Raw genomic sequence first — 20,550 nt, forward strand, 5'->3', positions numbered from 1 at the left:
ACACATGGCCCTGCAATTGCTATGCTTAACTTTCATTGATTTCAATCAAGGGTTTAAATACAGCAACTACAGTTTGTGGGGGCAACTGCCACAAGACAGAAAAAGGATGAGGTGGCCGAGTGGTTAAGGCGATGGACTGCTAATCCATTGTGCTATGCACGCATGGGTTCGAATCCCATCCTCATCGTGCGCACAAAAAACTTTGGTTTTGTATGGCATTGGAAGATTTTGACTCTGGCAAACACTGATAAGATGGCCCACTGCCACCGCGAAAGCACAGGACTTGGTATCTGAGTGGTGAAGCCGATGAACTACATGTGTGGATTGGAACACAAACATCTTCGCAAAACAGATGTTTTTTCTTCTCTTGCATGGCCCCACATGAATATAGAATCCCTGCACAATCCTAGAGCGACTGATAAGATTCAGGAATTGAAGAATAGCTTTACCAAGGGCAACCTCAACGGTGGGATTTGAACCGAAACCTCCCCACACTTAATCAAGCACTGTAGACCACTCGGCCTGACAACACATTTGTTAAATGTCTCGATGGGATCGACACATGGCCCTGCAATTGCTATGCTTAACTTTCATTGATTTCAATCAAGGGTTTAAATACAGCAACTACAGTTTGTGGGGGCAACTGCCACAAGAAGGCTACAGGATGAGGTGTCCGAGTGGTTAAGGCGATGGACTGCTAATCCATTGTGCTATGCACGCATTGGTTCGAATCCAATCCTCATCGTGCGCACAAAAAATTTTGGTTTTGTATGGCATTGGAAGATTTTGACTCTGGCAAACACTGATAAGATGGCCCACTGCCACCGCGAAAGCACAGGACTTGGTATCTGAGTGGTGAAGCCGATGAACTACATGTGTGGATTGGAACACAAACATCTTCGCAAAACAGATGTTTTTTCTTCTCTTGCATGGCCCCACATGAATATAGAATCCCTGCACAATCCTAGAGCGACTGATAAGATTCAGGAATTGAAGAATAGCTTTACCAAGGGCAACCTCAACGGTGGGATTTGAACCGAAACCTCCCCACACTTAATCAAGCACTGTAGACCACTCGGCCTGACAACACATTTGTTAAATGTCTCGATGGGATCGACACATGGCCCTGCAATTGCTATGCTTAACTTTCATTGATTTCAATCAAGGGTTTAAATACAGCAACTACAGTTTGTGGGGGCAATCTGCCACAAGAAGGAAAAGGATGAGGTGGCCGAGTGGTTAAGGCGATGGACTGCTAATCCATTGTGCTATGCATGCATGGGTTCGAATCCCATCCTCATCGTGCGCACAAAAAAACTTTGGTTTTGTATGGCATTGGAAGATTTTGACTCTCGCAAACACTGATAAGATGGCCCACTGCCACCGCGAAAGCACAGGACTTGGTATCTGAGTGGTGAAGCCGATGAACTACATGTGTGGATTGGAACACAAACATCTTCGCAAAACAGATGTTTTTTCTTCTCTTGCATGGCCCCACATGAATATAGAATCCCTGCACAATCCTAGAGCAAACTGATAAGATTCAGGTATTGAAGAATAGGCTTACCAAGGGCAACCTCAACGGTGGGATTTGAACCGAAACCTCCCCACACTTAATCAAGCACTGTAGACCACTCGGCCTGACAACACATTTGTTAAATGTCTCGATGGGATCGACACATGGCCCTGCAATTGCTATGCTTAACTTTCATTGATTTCAATCAAGGGTTTAAATACAGCAACTACAGTTTGTGGGGGCAACTGCCACAAGCAGGAAAAAGGATGAGGTGGCCGAGTGGTTAAGGCGATGGACTGCTAATCCATTGTGCTATGCACGCATGGGTTCGAATCCCATCCTCATCGTGCGCACAAAAAAACTTTGGTTTTGTATGGCATTGGAAGATTTTGACTCTGGCAAACACTGATAAGATGGCCCACTGCCACCGCGAAAGCACAGGACTTGGTATCTGAGTGGTGAAGCCGATGAACTACATGTGTGGATTGGAACACAAACATCTTCGCAAAACAGATGTTTTTTCTTCTCTTGCATGGCCCCACATGAATATAGAATCCCTGCACAATCCTAGAGCGACTGATAAGATTCAGGAATTGAAGAATAGCTTTACCAAGGGCAACCTCAACGGTGGGATTTGAACCGAAACCTCCCCACACTTAATCAAGCAACATCCAGCTCTATTGCAGGGCGCGAAATTCAAAATCTATTTTTTTTTAATATTTAACTTTCACACATTAACAAGTCCAATACAGCATTTGAAAGATAAACATCTTGTCAATCCAGCCAACATGTCCGATTTTTTAAATGTTTTACAGAGAAAACACCACATATATTTATGTTAGCTCACCACCAAATAAAAAAGAGGACAGACATTTTTCACAGCACAAGTAGGATGCAAGTAGCATGCACAAGCCAACCTAACTAACCTAGAACCAACCTAAATAACCTAGAAAAAACTACCTCAGATGACAGTCCTATAACATGTTACACAATAAATCTATGTTTTGTTCAAAAAATGTGCATATTTTAGCTATAAATCAGTTTTACATTACTGCTACCATCATAGCTAAAGTCAGAAATCGCACGGGAGTAGCCAGAGTAAATACAGACACCAACGTCAACTACCTAATTACTCATCATAAAACATTTCAGAAAAATATATGGTGTATAGCAAAATGAAAGACAAAGATCATGTGAATACAGACAATATTTCCGATTTTCTAAGTGTTTTACAGCGAAAACACAATATATCGTTATATTAGCTTACTGCAATGGCTAACACACAAAAGCATTGATTCCAAGTAATCGGTAGCGATAGCACAGCTCGACAGATATATTAAATAGCATCCCAAATTGGGTCCTTATCTTTGTTGATCTTCCATCAGAATGTTGTAAAGGGGTCCATTGTCCAGTACCGTCTTTCTTTTGGATCCAGAACGAACTATTTCCCTCTTGAAATAGCAAGCACACTGGCCGTGCGGCGCTAACCTCTCCTTCATGAAAGAATTCTTCCAAAGCATCACGTCTAAAGTCCCGAATAAATTTCAATAATATAATTAAACTATATTGAAAAAACATACTTTAGGATGATATTGTGACATGTATCAAGTCAAATCGAAGCCGGAGATTATATTCATGTATAACGACACGTTTCCAGGAGGCAATACAAAGTCCAACTTCGCGCCATGGAGAAAAAAAATTATGGCCGTCCTCTCACTCCAAGAGGCTGTGTTCATTCCCTGAACGAGATATTCAAGTGCTTTCTGCTCTCACTTCCGCATGACAGCCAGGGGAAGGCGTATGACGTGTTTCTATGGTCCCAAGTGACATGCCCTTTTATGGACAAGCTCTTGAAAAGAGACCTCGCATTTGGAAATCTCACTTCCGGATAGGAAATGGGCTGTAAAAATAGTTCTGTTCCACTTAGAGAAATAATTCAAACGTTTTTAGAAACTAGAGACTGTTTTCTATCCAATAGTAGTAATAATATGCATATTGTAAGAGCAAAAATTGATTAAGAGGCCGTTTGAAAATGGGCACATATTTTCCAGTTTTTCCAATACGCCCCCTGCAGCCATAAGAAGTTAAGTGTTTTACAGCGAAAACACAATATAGCATTATATTAGCTTACTACAATAGCCAACCACACAACAGCATTGATTCAAGCCAACAATAGCGATAACGAATAAACCAGCAAAAGATATTAATTTTTTCACTAACCTTCTCAAACTTCTTCAGATGACAGTCCTATAACATCATATTACACAATACATATAGAGTTTGTTCGAAAATGTGCATATTTAGCGGCACAAATCGTGGTTATACAATGAGAATAGTAGCCAAGCTGCCAACAATATGTCGGGAGAAATCTTGGGAGAGGCACCTAATCTAATCAGTAACTAATCATAAACTTGACAAAAAAATACAGGTTGGACAGCAAATGAAAGATACATTAGTTCTTAATGCAACCGCTGTGTTAGATTTTTTAAATTAACGTTACTACGACATACAGCGTGCGTTAAAGCGAGACCGCACCGAAATTAATGGCGGAACAGTAGTTTTACATTTTTCAACAGAACAACGAATTAACATCATAAATACTTCTTACTTTTTGATGAGCTCCCATCAGAATCTTTGGCAAGTTGTCCTTTGTCCAGAGGAATCGTTGCTCGGTTGTAGATTGTCGCCTTCAACTTTGGAATTAGCAGTAAACATTAGCCATATGGCGAAGACGTGTCCAACTCACCATAACGCAGCACAAATAAAATACCGAAAATCGCAATATACTGATATAAACTGATATAACTCGGTTTAAAATAACAACATTATGATGTCTTTAACACCTATATCGAATAAAATCAGAGCCGGATATATCTAAGGCCTATAACGGTAGCTTTCCAGAACGCCATCCTGAGGTCTGTCTTGCGTCATGGCGAAAGATGAAAAGACTGGACCCCACGTTCCCAGCCCATTTATATGGCCTCAGATCTGCCTCGCAACTCCATTCCAATTCTCACTATTTGCTGACATCTAGGGGAAGACGTATGCAGTGCATCTCGACCAATAGAAGAAATGCAAATTAATAAACTGACCCCAGAACAGCCTGACTTATTTCAGATTTCTCACTTCCTCACCGGAAAATTGCTCCAACTTGAGTTCTGTTTTACTCACAGATATAATTCAAACGGTTTTAGAAACTAGAGAGTGTTTTCTATCCAATAGTAATAATAATATGCATATTGTACGAGCAAGAATTGAGTACGAGGCAGTTTAATTTGGGAACGAAATTTTTACAAAGGGAAAACAGCACCCCCTATTGAGAAAAGGTTAAAATATAGCAACTACAGTTTGTGTGGGCATCTGCCACAAGAAGGGAAAAGGATGAGGTGGCCGAGTGGTTAAGGCGATGGACTGCTAATCCATTGTGCTATGCACGCATGGGTTCGAATCCCATTCTCATCGTGCGCACAAAAAAACCTAGGTTTTGTATGGCATTGGAAGATTTTGACTCTCGCAAACACTGATAAGATGGCCCACTGCCACCGCGAAAGCACAGGACTTGGTATCTGAGTGGTGAAGCCGATGAACTACATGTGTGGATTGGAACACAAACATCTTCGCAAAACAGATGTTTTTTCTTCTCTTGCATGGCCCCACATGAATATAGAATCCCTGCACAATCCTAGAGCGACTGATAAGATTCAGGTATTGAAGAATAGGCTTACCAAGGGCAACCTCAACGGTGGGATTTGAACCGAAACCTCCCCACACTTAATCAAGCACTGTAGACCACTCTGCCTGACAACACATTTGTTAAATGTCTCGATGGGATCGACACATGGCCCTGCAATTGCTATGCTTAACTTTCATTGATTTCAATCAAGGGTTTAAATACAGCAACTACAGTTTGTGGGGGCAACTGCCACAAGACAGAAAAAGGATGAGGTGGCCGAGTGGTTAAGGCGATGGACTGCTAATCCATTGTGCTATGCACGCATGGGTTCGAATCCCATCCTCATCGTGCGCACAAAAAACTTTGGTTTTGTATGGCATTGGAAGATTTTGACTCTGGCAAACACTGATAAGATGGCCCACTGCCACCGCGAAAGCACAGGACTTGGTATCTGAGTGGTGAAGCCGATGAACTACATGTGTGGATTGGAACACAAACATCTTCGCAAAACAGATGTTTTTTCTTCTCTTGCATGGCCCCACATGAATATAGAATCCCTGCACAATCCTAGAGCGACTGATAAGATTCAGGAATTGAAGAATAGCTTTACCAAGGGCAACCTCAACGGTGGGATTTGAACCGAAACCTCCCCACACTTAATCAAGCACTGTAGACCACTCGGCCTGACAACACATTTGTTAAATGTCTCGATGGGATCGACACATGGCCCTGCAATTGCTATGCTTAACTTTCATTGATTTCAATCAAGGGTTTAAATACAGCAACTACAGTTTGTGGGGGCAACTGCCACAAGAAGGGAAAAGGATGAGGTGGCCGAGTGGTTAAGGCGATGGACTGCTAATCCATTGTGCTATGCACGCATGGGTTCGAATCCCATCCTCATCGTGCGCACAAAAAAACTTTGGTTTTGTATGGCATTGGAAGATTTTGACTCTGGCAAACACTGATAAGATGGCCCACTGCCACCGCGAAAGCACAGGACTTGGTATCTGAGTGGTGAAGCCGATGAACTACATGTGTGGATTGGAACACAAACATCTTCGCAAAACAGATGTTTTTTCTTCTCTTGCATGGCCCCACATGAATATAGAATCCCTGCACAATCCTAGAGCGACTGATAAGATTCAGGAATTGAAGAATAGCTTTACCAAGGGCAACCTCAACGGTGGGATTTGAACCGAAACCTCCCCACACTTAATCAAGCACTGTAGACCACTCGGCCTGACAACACATTTGTTAAATGTCTCGATGGGATCGACACATGGCCCTGCAATTGCTATGCTTAACTTTCATTGATTTCAATCAAGGGTTTAAATACAGCAACTACAGTTTGTGGGGGCAACTGCCACAAGACAGAAAAAGGATGAGGTGGCCGAGTGGTTAAGGCGATGGACTGCTAATCCATTGTGCTATGCACGCATGGGTTCGAATCCCATCCTCATCGTGCGCACTGAATAACTGTGCATTTTTATGGCATTGGAAGATTTTGACTCTGGCAAACACTGATAAGATGGCCCACTGCCACCGCGAAAGCACAGGACTTGGTATCTGAGTGGTGAAGCCGATGAACTACATGTGTGGATTGGAACACAAACATCTTCGCAAAACAGATGTTTTTTCTTCTCTTGCATGGCCCCACATGAATATAGAATCCCTGCACAATCCTAGAGCGACTGATAAGATTCAGGAATTGAAGAATAGCTTTACCAAGGGCAACCTCAACGGTGGGATTTGAACCGAAACCTCCCCACACTTAATCAAGCACTGTAGACCACTCGGCCTGACAACACATTTGTTAAATGTCTCGATGGGATCGACACATGGCCCTGCAATTGCTATGCTTAACTTTCATTGATTTCAATCAAGGGTTTAAATACAGCAACTACAGTTTGTGGGGGCAACTGCCACAAGTTCAGAAAAGGATGAGGTGGCCGAGTGGTTAAGGCGATGGACTGCTAATCCATTGTGCTATGCACGCATGGGTTCGAATCCCATCCTCATCGTGCGCACAAAAAACTTTGGTTTTGTATGGCATTGGAAGATTTTGACTCTGGCAAACACTGATAAGATGGCCCACTGCCACCGCGAAAGCACAGGACTTGGTATCTGAGTGGTGAAGCCGATGAACTACATGTGTGGATTGGAACACAAACATCTTCGCAAAACAGATGTTTTTTCTTCTCTTGCATGGCCCCACATGAATATAGAATCCCTGCACAATCCTAGAGCGACTGATAAGATTCAGGAATTGAAGAATAGCTTTACCAAGGGCAACCTCAACGGTGGGATTTGAACCGAAACCTCCCCACACTTAATCAAGCACTGTAGACCACTCTGCCTGACAACACATTTGTTAAATGTCTCGATGGGATCGACACATGGCCCTGCAATTGCTATGCTTAACTTTCATTGATTTCAATCAAGGGTTTAAATACAGCAACTACAGTTTGTGGGGGCAACTGCCACAAGTTAAAAAAGGATGAGGTGGCCGAGTGGTTAAGGCGATGGACTGCTAATCCATTGTGCTATGCACTCATGGGTTCGAATCCCATCCTCATCGTGCGCACAAAAAAACTTTGGTTTTGTATGGCATTGGAAGATTTTGACTCTGGCAAACACTGATAAGATGGCCCACTGCCACCGCGAAAGCACAGGACTTGGTATCTGAGTGGTGAAGCCGATGAACTACATGTGTGGATTGGAACACAAACATCTTCGCAAAACAGATGTTTTTTCTTCTCTTGCATGGCCCCACATGAATATAGAATCCCTGCACAATCCTAGAGCGACTGATAAGATTCAGGAATTGAAGAATAGCTTTACCAAGGGCAACCTCAACGGTGGGATTTGAACCGAAACCTCCCCACACTTAATCAAGCACTGTAGACCACTCGGCCTGACAACACATTTGTTAAATGTCTCGATGGGATCGACACATGGCCCTGCAATTGCTATGCTTAACTTTCATTGATTTCAATCAAGGGTTTAAATACAGCAACTACAGTTTGTGGGGGCAACTGCCACAAGTTAAAAAAGGATGAGGTGGCCGAGTGGTTAAGGCGATGGACTGCTAATCCATTGTGCTATGCACGCATGGGTTCGAATCCCATCCTCATCGTGCGCACAAAAAAACTTTGGTTTTGTATGGCATTGGAAGATTTTGACTCTGGCAAACACTGATAAGATGGCCCACTGCCACCGCGAAAGCACAGGACTTGGTATCTGAGTGGTGAAGCCGATGAACTACATGTGTGGATTGGAACACAAACATCTTCGCAAAACAGATGTTTTTTCTTCTATTTGCATGGCCCCACATGAATATAGAATCCCTGCACAATCCTAGAGCGACTGATAAGATTCAGGAATTGAAGAATAGCTTTACCAAGGGCAACCTCAACGGTGGGATTTGAACCGAAACCTCCCCACACTTAATCAAGCACTGTAGACCACTCGGCCTGACAACACATTTGTTAAATGTCTCGATGGGATCGACACATGGCCCTGCAATTGCTATGCTTAACTTTCATTGATTTCAATCAAGGGTTTAAATACAGCAACTACAGTTTGTGGGGGCAACTGCCACAAGACAGAAAAAGGATGAGGTGGCCGAGTGGTTAAGGCGATGGACTGCTAATCCATTGTGCTATGCACGCATGGGTTCGAATCCCATCCTCATCGTGCGCACAAAAAAACTTTGGTTTTGTATGGCATTGGAAGATTTTGACTCTGGCAAACACTGATAAGATGGCCCACTGCCACCGCGAAAGCACAGGACTTGGTATCTGAGTGGTGAAGCCGATGAACTACATGTGTGGATTGGAACACAAACATCTTCGCAAAACAGATGTTTTTTCTTCTCTTGCATGGCCCCACATGAATATAGAATCCCTGCACAATCCTAGAGCGACTGATAAGATTCAGGAATTGAAGAATAGCTTTACCAAGGGCAACCTCAACGGTGGGATTTGAACCGAAACCTCCCCACACTTAATCAAGCACTGTAGACCACTCGGCCTGACAACACATTTGTTAAATGTCTCGATGGGATCGACACATGGCCCTGCAATTGCTATGCTTAACTTTCATTGATTTCAATCAAGGGTTTAAATACAGCAACTACAGTTTGTGGGGGCAACTGCCACAAGACAGAAAAAGGATGAGGTGGCCGAGTGGTTAAGGCGATGGACTGCTAATCCATTGTGCTATGCACTCATGGGTTCGAATCCCATCCTCATCGTGCGCACAAAAAAACTTTGGTTTTGTATGGCATTGGAAGATTTTGACTCTGGCAAACACTGATAAGATGGCCCACTGCCACCGCGAAAGCACAGGACTTGGTATCTGAGTGGTGAAGCCGATGAACTACATGTGTGGATTGGAACACAAACATCTTCGCAAAACAGATGTTTTTTCTTCTCTTGCATGGCCCCACATGAATATAGAATCCCTGCACAATCCTAGAGCGACTGATAAGATTCAGGAATTGAAGAATAGCTTTACCAAGGGCAACCTCAACGGTGGGATTTGAACCGAAACCTCCCCACACTTAATCAAGCACTGTAGACCACTCGGCCTGACAACACATTTGTTAAATGTCTCGATGGGATCGACACATGGCCCTGCAATTGCTATGCTTAACTTTCATTGATTTCAATCAAGGGTTTAAATACAGCAACTACAGTTTGTGGGGGCAACTGCCACAAGACAGAAAAAGGATGAGGTGGCTGAGTGGTTAAGGCGATGGACTGCTAATCCATTGTGCTATGCACTCATGGGTTCGAATCCCATCCTCATCGTGCGCACAAAAAACTTTGGTTTTGTATGGCATTGGAAGATTTTGACTCTGGCAAACACTGATAAGATGGCCCACTGCCACCGCGAAAGCACAGGACTTGGTATCTGAGTGGTGAAGCCGATGAACTACATGTGTGGATTGGAACACAAACATCTTCGCAAAACAGATGTTTTTTCTTCTCTTGCATGGCCCCACATGAATATAGAATCCCTGCACAATCCTAGAGCGACTGATAAGATTCAGGAATTGAAGAATAGCTTTACCAAGGGCAACCTCAACGGTGGGATTTGAACCGAAACCTCCCCACACTTAATCAAGCACTGTAGACCACTCGGCCTGACAACACATTTGTTAAATGTCTCGATGGGATCGACACATGGCCCTGCAATTGCTATGCTTAACTTTCATTGATTTCAATCAAGGGTTTAAATACAGCAACTACAGTTTGTGGGGGCAACTGCCACAAGACAGATAAAGGATGAGGTGGCCGAGTGGTTAAGGCGATGGACTGCTAATCCATTGTGCTATGCACTCATGGGTTCGAATCCCATCCTCATCGTGCGCACAAAAAACTTTGGTTTTGTATGGCATTGGAAGATTTTGACTCTGGCAAACACTGATAAGATGGCCCACTGCCACCGCGAAAGCACAGGACTTGGTATCTGAGTGGTGAAGCCGATGAACTACATGTGTGGATTGGAACACAAACATCTTCGCAAAACAGATGTTTTTTCTTCTCTTGCATGGCCCCACATGAATATAGAATCCCTGCACAATCCTAGAGCGACTGATAAGATTCAGGAATTGAAGAATAGCTTTACCAAGGGCAACCTCAACGGTGGGATTTGAACCGAAACCTCCCCACACTTAATCAAGCACTGTAGACCACTCGGCCTGACAACACATTTGTTAAATGTCTCGATGGGATCGACACATGGCCCTGCAATTGCTATGCTTAACTTTCATTGATTTCAATCAAGGGTTTAAATACAGCAACTACAGTTTGTGGGGGCAACTGCCACAAGACAGACAAAGGATGAGGTGGCCGAGTGGTTAAGGCGATGGACTGCTAATCCATTGTGCTATGCACTCATGGGTTCGAATCCCATCCTCATCGTGCGCACAAAAAAACTTTGGTTTTGTATGGCATTGGAAGATTTTGACTCTGGCAAACACTGATAAGATGGCCCACTGCCACCGCGAAAGCACAGGACTTGGTATCTGAGTGGTGAAGCCGATGAACTACATGTGTGGATTGGAACACAAACATCTTCGCAAAACAGATGTTTTTTCTTCTCTTACATGGCCCCACATGAATATAGAATCCCTGCACAATCCTAGAGCGACTGATAAGATTCAGGAATTGAAGAATAGCTTTACCAAGGGCAACCTCAACGGTGGGATTTGAACCGAAACCTCCCCACACTTAATCAAGCACTGTAGACCACTCGGCCTGACAACACATTTGTTAAATGTCTCGATGGGATCGACACATGGCCCTGCAATTGCTATGCTTAACTTGATTTCAATCAAGGGTTTAAATACAGCAACTACAGTTTGTGGGGGCAACTGCCACAAGACAAGATAAGGATGAGGTGGCCGAGTGGTTAAGGCGATGGACTGCTAATCCATTGTGCTATGCACTCATGGGTTCGAATCCCATCCTCATCGTGCGCACAAAAAAACTTTGGTTTTGTATGGCATTGGAAGATTTTGACTCTGGCAAACACTGATAAGATGGCCCACTGCCACCGCGAAAGCACAGGACTTGGTATCCGAGTGGTGAAGCCGATGAACTACATGTGTGGATTGGAACACAAACATCTTCGCAAAACAGATGTTTTTTCTTCTCTTGCATGGCCCCACATGAATATAGAATCCCTGCACAATCCTAGAGCGACTGATAAGATTCAGGAATTGAAGAATAGCTTTACCAAGGGCAACCTCAACGGTGGGATTTGAACCGAAACCTCCCCACACTTAATCAAGCACTGTAGACCACTCGGCCTGACAACACATTTGTTAAATGTCTCGATGGGATCGACACATGGCCCTGCAATTGCTATGCTTAACTCTCTTTGATTTCAATCAAGGGTTTAAATACAGCAACTACAGTTTGTGGGGGCAACTGCCACAAGACAGAAAAAGGATGAGGTGGCCGAGTGGTTAAGGCGATGGACTGCTAATCCATTGTGCTATGCACTCATGGGTTCGAATCCCATCCTCATCGTCCGCAGAAAAAATCTTTGTTTTTTTATGGCATTGGAAGATTTTGACTCTCGCAAACACCGATAAGATGGCCCACTGCCACCGCGAGAGCACAGGACTTGGTATCTGAGTGGTGAAGCCGATGAACTACATGTGTGGATTGGAACACAAACATCTTCACGAAACAGATGTTATTTCTTCTCTTGCATGGCCCCACATGAATATAGAATCACTGCACAATCCTAGAGCGAATGATAAGATTCAGGTATTGAAAATAGCTCAACCAAGATCATTCTCAACGGTGGGATTTGAACCGACACCTCCCCACACTTAATCAAGCACTGTAGACCACTCGGCCTGACAACACATTTGTTAAATGTCTCGATTGGATCGATACATGGCCCTGCAATTGCTATGCTTAACTTTCATTGATTTCAATCAAGGGTTTAAATACAGCAACTAAAGTTTGTGGGGGCAACTGCCACAAGACAGAAAAAGGATGAGGTGGCCGAGTGGTTAAGGCGATAGACTGCTAATCCATTGTGCTATGCACGCATCGGTTCGAATCCCATCCTCATCGTGCGCACAAAAAAACGTTGATTTTGTATGGCATTGGAAGATTTTGACTCTGGCAAACACTGATAAGATGGCCCACTGCCACCGCGAAAGCACAGGACTTGGTATCTGAGTGGTGAAGCCGATGAACTACATGTGTGGATTGGAACACAAACATCTTCGCAAAACAGATGTTTTTTCTTCTCTTGCATGGCCCCACATGAATATAGAATCCCTGCACAATCCTAGAGCGACTGATAAGATTCAGGAATTGAAGAATAGCTTTACCAAGGGCAACCTCAACGGTGGGATTTGAACCGAAACCTCCCCACACTTAATCAAGCACTGTAGACAACTCTGCCTGACAACACAATTGTTAAATGTCTCGATGGGATCGACACATGGCCCTGCAATTGCTATGCTTAACTCTCTTTGATTTCAATCAAGGGTTAACTTCTACTTCATCACAATCCCGGATCCGGGAGCACCCCCATCAGTAAAAAAGCTGACTAGCATAGCCTAGCATAGCGTCACAAGTAAATACTAGCATCTAAATATCATTAAATCACAAGTCCAAGACACCAGATGAAAGATACACATCTTGTGAATCCAGCCATCATTTCTGATTTTTAAAATGTTTTACAGGGAAGACACAATATGTATTTCTATTAGCTGACCACGATAGCAAAAGACACAACTTTTTTTTCCCACCATTTTTTTCCTGCATAGGTAGCTATCACAATTTTGACCAAATAAAGATATAAATAGTCACTAACCAAGAAACAACTTCAGCAGATGACAGTCTGATAACATATTTATTGTATAGCATATGTTTTGTTAGAAAAATGTGCATATTTCAGGTATAAATCATAGTTTTACATTGCAGCCACCATCACAACTCTCACCAAAGCAACTAGAATAACTACAGAGACCAACGTGAATTACCTAAATACTCATCATAAAACATTTATGAAAAATACACAGCGTACAGCAAATGAAAGACAAAGATCTTGTGAATCCAGCCAATATTTCAGTTTTTTTAAGTGTTTTACAGCGAAAACACAATATAGCATTATATTAGCCTACTACAATAGCCAACCACACAACAGCATTGATTCAAGCCAACAATAGCGATAACGAATAAACCAGCAAAAGATATTAATTTTTTCACTAACCTTCTCAAACTTCTTCAGATGACAGTCCTATAACATCATATTACACAATACATATAGAGTTTGTTCGAAAATGTGCATATTTAGCGGCACAAATCGTGGTTATACAATGAGAATAGTAGCCAAGCTGCCAACAATATGTCGGGAGAAATCTTGGGAGAGGCACCTAGTCTAATCAGTAACTAATCATAAACTTGACAAAAAAATACAGGTTGGACAGCAAATGAAAGATACATTAGTTCTTAATGCAACCGCTGTGTTAGATTTTTAAAATTAACGTTACTACGACATACAGCGTGCGTTAAAGCGAGACCGCACCGAAATTAATGGCGGAACAGTAGTTTTACATTTTTCAACAGAACAACGAATTAACATCATAAATACTTCTTACTTTTTGATGAGCTCCCATCAGAATCTTGGGCAAGTTGTCCTTTGTCCAGAGGAATTGTTGCTCGGTTGTAGATTGTCGCCTTCAACTTTGGAATTAGCAGTAAACATTAGCCATATGGCGAAGACGTGTCCAACTCACCATAACGCAGCACAAATAAAATACCGAAAATCGCAATATACTGATATAAACTGATATAACTCGGTTTAAAATAACAACATTATGATGTCTTTAACACCTATATCGAATAAAATCAGAGCCGGATATATCTAAGGCCTATAACGGTAGCTTTCCAGAACGCCATCCTGAGGTCTGTCTTGCGTCATGGCGAACGATGAAAAGACTGGACCCCACGTTCCCAGCCCATTTATATGGCCTCAGATCTGCCTAGCAACTCCATTCCAATTCTCACTATTTGCTGACATCTAGGGGAAGGCGTATGCAGTGCATCTCGACCAATAGAAGACATGCAAATTAATAAAATGACCCCAGAACAGCCTGACTTATTTCAGATTTCTCACTTCCTCACAGGAAAATTGCTCCAACTTGAGTTCTGTTTTACTCACAGATATAATTCAAACGGTTTTAGAAACTAGAGCGTGTTTTCTATCCAATAGTAATAATAATATGCATATTGTACGAGCAAGAATTGAGTACGAGGCAGTTTAATTTGGGAACGAAATTTTTACAAAGTGAAAACAGCACCCCCTATTGAGAAAAGGTTAAAATACAGCAACTACAGTTTGTGGGGGCAACTGCCACAAGCAGGAAAAAGGATGAGGTGGCCGAGTGGTTAAGGCGATGGACTGCTAATCCATTGTGCTATGCACGCATGGGTTCGAATCCCATCCTCATCGTGCGCACTGAATAACATTTACATTTAAGTCATTTAGCAGACGCTCTATCCAGAGCGACTTACAGTAGAGTGCATTCATTTTATTACATTTACATACTGAGACAAGGATATCCCTACCGGCCAAACCCTCCCTAACCCGGACGACGCTATGCCAATTGTGCGTCGCCCCACGGACCTCCCGGTTGCGGCCGGCTGCGACAGAGCCTGGGCGCGAACCCAGCCCAGCCTGGGCGCAAACACAGCCCAGCCTGGGCGCGAACCCAGAGACTCTGGTGGCGCAGCTAGAACACTGCGCCACCCGGGAGGCCTAGTGCATGGCCAAGATGTGGCAGTGGCCTGAGGTAGAGTGGGCCTGCAGGCTTGTCCCATTGCTCACGGGCAAGGCCTTAGAGGCTTACACAGCAATGGATGAGGGGCTGTCCAACGTCTACAAGGGCTTGAAGGAAGCGCTGCTGGTGAAGTTCGACATCTCACTGGAGACCTACCGTCAACGCTTCAGAGCTGCATCGACGCCATCGGGTGAGTCGCCGACAGAGACGTTCCACCGCCTCAAGGGTCTCTAGCGACGATGGGTTCGACCGGAAGAGAAGACACAGGACGAAATCGGTGAGGTCATCATCCTCGAGCAACTTCTACAAGTCCTACCACACGCATTCGAACCTGGGTCCGAGAGCACGAGCCCAAGGACGGGCTTATGGCGGCAAAGCTTGCACCGCAGTACCTTAATGCACGCAAAGGGGGCCCACCACGACCTGCAGCACCCGCTCCAAGGAGTCTCAGAGACACAAGGGACATCAGAGACGCCAGAGATGGTGGAGGTAACTCTGGGGGTTATGTGTCTGGGAGGAGGGAGGTAAGGGATCAGGCAGTTCGTTCTGATGGGAGGGTTCTGACCTGTTTTTACTGCTGGCAGCAGGGGCACAAAGCTTCAATGTGTCCGCTACGTAAATCCAAGATCTCAGGTTACTGTTATGTACCCAGAGAGGGGGATGGTGTTCAGAATAGACAGACTCGGGAAGGGTCAGGCTTGGTACCTGTAAAAGTGAATGGTAAAAGTCTTACTGCAATGATTGACACCGGCAGTTCCCTGTCATTGATCAGAAAAGGTAATGTACCTTTTAATGATATTGATTACGGTCATCAGACACTGATCCAATGTGTTCATGGTGACCAGTCACAGCAGCCCACAGCTGAGCTCACAGTTGAGATTCAGGGTCAGAAATACCTCCTCAAAGTTGGGGTAATGGAGAAGCTACCTTTTGAGATGATTTTGGGGAGGGATGTGCCTGTACTCTCTGATCTGTTGGGAAGTGTGGGGGGTCAGCTATATGAGCAGTCAGTTTGCCAGTCTGATGTTCAGGTGTCATGTTCAGTTGTCACTCGTGCCAAGGCCAAAGCTGGTTTACAACCTCTGCCTGACTTGTGTGATAGTCTGTGCGAGGGGGGAACCAAAGGGCCCAGAAAGTCACGCCGCCAGCGGCGTCTTGAGAAGTATGTGGGAACCCCTGTACCTGTTGCTGATGTGTCTGGGTTAGAGGTGCAATGGGATGTTCCGCAAAATGTTGCTACACTGCAGAAGTCTGACGCAACCTTGAAATGTTTGTTTGACAAGGCCTTAGCTGGGGACAGTCAATCTTCATGTGGGGGGATTTACACGGTAGACAACCACATACTCTACCTTGGGTCAGAGGCAGATAGCAGGAAGTTGGTGGTGCCATCTACCTGTAGACCACTTGTTCTCAACCCTGCACATACAGTTCCATGGGCAGGTCATCTAGGGCAACATAAGACCTATCTTAAGCTAGGCTCCCGTTTCTTTTGGCCCTCCATGTATACTGATGTACAAACATACTGCAAATCATGCCCCACGTGCCAGAAAACCAGTGCTGTCCGTAGGTCTGACCGGGCTCCTCTATGTTCACTGCCAGTTATCTCTACCCCATTCAAGAGAATTGCAATGGACATTGTTGGACCCTTGGAGAAGAGTACCGCAGGTTACAAGTATATATTGGTGATTTGTGACTATGCCACCCGGTTCCCAGAAGCCTTCCCACTCCGTTCCATAACCACTCCAAAAATAATCAGTGCTCTTGTTCAGCTCTTCTCTCGTGTTGGAACCCCAGATGAAATCCTGACGGACCAAGGGACCAACTTCACCTCGCGACTGATGGTTGAACTCCACCGACAGCTGGGCATTAAAGGCTTGAGGACCACTCCCTACCATCCCCAAACGGATGGGCTCGTAGAGAGATTCAATCAAACACTCAAGAACATGCTGAGGAAGTTTGTGGATGACTGGTAAAGACTGGGATAAGTGGTTACCCTTTCTGCTTTTTGCTTACAGGGAGGTGCCTCAGGCATCGACAGGTTTCTCGCCATTCGAACTCCTTTATGGATGGCCTGTGCAGGGACCACTGGACCTGCTGAAGAAGTGCTGGGAAGTTTCCCCAGTAGCTACCTCAGGACAGGGGATTGTCCAGTATGTCCTCCAGATGCGAGACAGGTTGGAGCGGTACAGAGAGGAAGCTAGGGCAAACCTTCAGCAAGCCCAGAAGGCCCAGAAGAGAGGTTATGACCAGCACGCTCGCCACAGAGAGTTTGAGCCAGGACAGAAAGTCCTGCTCCTCCTTCCCTTGTCTACCAGCAAGCTCCTTGCGCAGTGGCAAGGACCGTACCTAATCCGGAGGAAGATGGGCCCGGTGACCTACGAGGTGCTGCACCCGGACAAGGGTAAGAAGAAGCAAACCTACCATGTGAACCTTCTCAAGGCCTGGGAGGAGAAAGAGGAAATCTCCAAGGGAAAGTCCTTTCTGGTCCGCAGAGTAGAAGAAGAGGATGAGTCGGATGGGGTCACAGAGGCATGGAAAGAACGAGCAGAAGTCATACTGGCTCACCTGGAAGAAGACAAGCAAGATGAGCTGAAGCAGCTGTTTGGCAAGTATCCGGCCCTCTTCAGTCAGAGACCAGGAAGAACCAAAGTCCTAGAACACGTCATTCGTTTGAAGCCTGGCCAGAACCCTGTCCGCCAGCATCCTTACCGTGTGCCTGAGAGGCTGGTGGTAGCCCTCAAGGAAGAGGTCCACACCATGATAGAAACGGATGTTGTCGAGCCATCTTCAAGTGAATGGAGCAGCCCTATTGTCATTGTCCCAAAGAAGGATAGCTCTTTGCGCGTCTGCATGGACTTCCGTAAGGTGAATGCCATCTCCCAGTTTGATGCCTATCCCATGCCCCGCATTGACGACTTACTGGAGAGAATAGGTAGAGGTCATTACATCACCACATTGGATCTCTGCAAAGGGTACTGGCAGGTGCCCCTGCATGAACAATCCAAGGCCTACACTGCATTCCGGACGCCGATGGGCCTGTTCCAGTTCAAGGTCATGCCGTTTGGCCTTCATGGGGCCCCTGCGACGTTCCAGAGGCTGATGGACAAGGTCCTCCAGGACTCTGACGATTACTGTGCTGCTTACTTGGACGACGTGGTGATCTACAGCCACTCCTGGGAGGAGCACATACAGCATCTTAGCAGAGTCCTGGGGAAGATCCATGATGCAGGCCTCACGCTTAACCTCCTGAAGTGTGAGTGGGCGAAACAGGAGACAAAGTACCCGGGTTACCAGCTGGGTATGGGTGAAGTTCGGCCTCAGGTGGACAAAGTGGAGTCCATCAGGAACAGCCCTCAACCCAGAACCAAGACACAGGTGAAGTCCTTCCTAGGTCTGGCAGGGTGGTACCGGAGATTCATTCCGCAGTTTTCAACCATCGCTGTCCCTCTGACCAACCTCACTTCAAAGGTGGCCAGCAACCCTGTGAAATGGACTGAGGAGTGTGAGGAAGCCTTCATGATACTGAAAAAATGACTGTGCTCATTCCCTGTTCTCCAGACACCTGATTTTCAGAAGAGATTTCTCGTGCAGGTGGACGCTTCGGCTGTAGGAATTGGAGTTGTACTGGCCCAAGGAGAGCCAGGAGAAGAGCTTCCCGTGCTGTACCTGAGTCGGAAGCTGTTGCCCAGGGAAACCAGGTATTCTACAATCGAGAAGGAGTGCCTGGCTATAAAGTGGGCCCTAGATAGCCTCCGTTACTACCTTCTTGGGAGGGAATTTGACCTACACACGGACCACAGAGCACTGACCTGGATCCAGACCATGAAGGACCGGAATTCTCGTGTGACCAGGTGGTATCTGGAGCTCCAGCCCTTCAGGTTCTGTGTCCGTCACAAGGCAGGAAAAGAAAACGTCACGGCGGACTACCTATCAAGGCTCCCGAACCTGGTCGCTTCAGGAGAGGAGGAAGGTAATGTGACGTAGAAGTCCGTCACTGGCCGCGGGCAGCATTTGGTTCTTTAACCTTTTATGGCGGCAGCCCGACGTCGGTACACTTATGACAACAGCCAGCTCAAGTGCAGGGCGCGAAATTCAAAATATATATATTTTTTTATATTTAACTTTCACACATTAACAAGTCCAATACAGCATATGAAAGGTACACATCTTGTGAATCCAGCCAACATGTCCGATTTTTAAAATGTTTTACAGGGAAGACACAATATGTAAATCTATTAGCTAACCACGTTAGCAAAAGACACCACTTTTTTACTCCACCAGTTTTTTACTCCATCAGTAGCTATCACAAATTCGACCAAATAAAGATATAAATAGCCACTAACCAAGAAACAACTTCATCAGATGACAGTCTGATAACATATTTATTGTATAGCATATGTTTTGTTAGAAAAATGTGCATATTTCAGGTATAAATCATAGTTTACATTGCAGCTACAATCAGAAATTGCACCGAAAGCAGCCATAAAACTTACAGACACCAACGTCAAATACCTAATTACTCATCATAAAACATTTCTGAAAAATACATAGTGTACAGCAAATGAAAGACAGGCATCTTGTGATTCCAGCCAATATTTCCGATTTATTAAGTGTTTTACAGCGAAAACAAAATGTAGCGTTATATTAGCGTAGCCACAATAGCCAGAAACACTTGGGCGCCGACGACTAGTTCACATCTACGACAGATATATGAAATAGCATCATAAAATGTTTCTTACTTTTGCCGATCTTCCATCAGAATGTTGGACAAGGTGTCCTTTGTCCAGAACAGTTGTTGTTTGGATTTAGAACGGCAACTTTCCCTCTTCATTTAGCACGCGCAATAGCCCAGTGGCACGGATCTCTCCATCGTCAACAAAGTCAGAGAACGGAACACGGCAAAACTCCCGAAAAAATTTCAATAATCTGATTAAACTATATTGAAAAAACATACTTTACGATGATATGATCACATGTATCAAATAAAATCAGAGCCGGAGATAGTAGTCGTCCATAACGGCAGCTAAACAGAAGGCA

The 20,550-nt window shown here is 44.7% G+C and overlaps 19 non-coding genes across 19 annotated transcripts; all 19 read left to right on the plus strand.

The window, feature by feature from the left end:
- Window positions 1-105: 105 nt before the first annotated feature.
- On the plus strand, window positions 106-187 carry trnas-gcu. The gene has a single exon. It is a non-coding gene; the product is annotated as a tRNA-Ser (tRNA).
- A 476-nt stretch (window positions 188-663) lies between these two features.
- On the plus strand, window positions 664-745 carry trnas-gcu. The gene has a single exon. It is a non-coding gene; the product is annotated as a tRNA-Ser (tRNA).
- A 476-nt stretch (window positions 746-1,221) lies between these two features.
- trnas-gcu lies at window positions 1,222-1,303 on the plus strand. Its single transcript has one exon. It is a non-coding gene; the product is annotated as a tRNA-Ser (tRNA).
- A 478-nt stretch (window positions 1,304-1,781) lies between these two features.
- trnas-gcu lies at window positions 1,782-1,863 on the plus strand. The gene has a single exon. It is a non-coding gene; the product is annotated as a tRNA-Ser (tRNA).
- A 3,033-nt stretch (window positions 1,864-4,896) lies between these two features.
- trnas-gcu lies at window positions 4,897-4,978 on the plus strand. The gene has a single exon. It is a non-coding gene; the product is annotated as a tRNA-Ser (tRNA).
- A 477-nt stretch (window positions 4,979-5,455) lies between these two features.
- Window positions 5,456-5,537, plus strand: trnas-gcu. Its single transcript has one exon. It is a non-coding gene; the product is annotated as a tRNA-Ser (tRNA).
- Window positions 5,538-6,013: 476 nt separating this feature from the next.
- On the plus strand, window positions 6,014-6,095 carry trnas-gcu. Its single transcript has one exon. It is a non-coding gene; the product is annotated as a tRNA-Ser (tRNA).
- Window positions 6,096-6,572: 477 nt separating this feature from the next.
- Window positions 6,573-6,654, plus strand: trnas-gcu. The gene has a single exon. It is a non-coding gene; the product is annotated as a tRNA-Ser (tRNA).
- Window positions 6,655-7,131: 477 nt separating this feature from the next.
- trnas-gcu lies at window positions 7,132-7,213 on the plus strand. Its single transcript has one exon. It is a non-coding gene; the product is annotated as a tRNA-Ser (tRNA).
- A 475-nt stretch (window positions 7,214-7,688) lies between these two features.
- Window positions 7,689-7,770, plus strand: trnas-gcu. The gene has a single exon. It is a non-coding gene; the product is annotated as a tRNA-Ser (tRNA).
- A 476-nt stretch (window positions 7,771-8,246) lies between these two features.
- Window positions 8,247-8,328, plus strand: trnas-gcu. Its single transcript has one exon. It is a non-coding gene; the product is annotated as a tRNA-Ser (tRNA).
- A 478-nt stretch (window positions 8,329-8,806) lies between these two features.
- On the plus strand, window positions 8,807-8,888 carry trnas-gcu. Its single transcript has one exon. It is a non-coding gene; the product is annotated as a tRNA-Ser (tRNA).
- Window positions 8,889-9,365: 477 nt separating this feature from the next.
- trnas-gcu lies at window positions 9,366-9,447 on the plus strand. The gene has a single exon. It is a non-coding gene; the product is annotated as a tRNA-Ser (tRNA).
- A 477-nt stretch (window positions 9,448-9,924) lies between these two features.
- trnas-gcu lies at window positions 9,925-10,006 on the plus strand. The gene has a single exon. It is a non-coding gene; the product is annotated as a tRNA-Ser (tRNA).
- A 476-nt stretch (window positions 10,007-10,482) lies between these two features.
- Window positions 10,483-10,564, plus strand: trnas-gcu. The gene has a single exon. It is a non-coding gene; the product is annotated as a tRNA-Ser (tRNA).
- A 476-nt stretch (window positions 10,565-11,040) lies between these two features.
- trnas-gcu lies at window positions 11,041-11,122 on the plus strand. Its single transcript has one exon. It is a non-coding gene; the product is annotated as a tRNA-Ser (tRNA).
- A 472-nt stretch (window positions 11,123-11,594) lies between these two features.
- On the plus strand, window positions 11,595-11,676 carry trnas-gcu. Its single transcript has one exon. It is a non-coding gene; the product is annotated as a tRNA-Ser (tRNA).
- Window positions 11,677-12,153: 477 nt separating this feature from the next.
- trnas-gcu lies at window positions 12,154-12,235 on the plus strand. Its single transcript has one exon. It is a non-coding gene; the product is annotated as a tRNA-Ser (tRNA).
- A 2,868-nt stretch (window positions 12,236-15,103) lies between these two features.
- trnas-gcu lies at window positions 15,104-15,185 on the plus strand. The gene has a single exon. It is a non-coding gene; the product is annotated as a tRNA-Ser (tRNA).
- Window positions 15,186-20,550: the final 5,365 nt, after the last annotated feature.

The sequence above is a fragment of the Salvelinus namaycush genome, unplaced genomic scaffold, assembly GCF_016432855.1.
Source record: "Salvelinus namaycush isolate Seneca unplaced genomic scaffold, SaNama_1.0 Scaffold47, whole genome shotgun sequence".
NCBI classification, from domain to species: domain Eukaryota; kingdom Metazoa; phylum Chordata; class Actinopteri; order Salmoniformes; family Salmonidae; genus Salvelinus; species Salvelinus namaycush.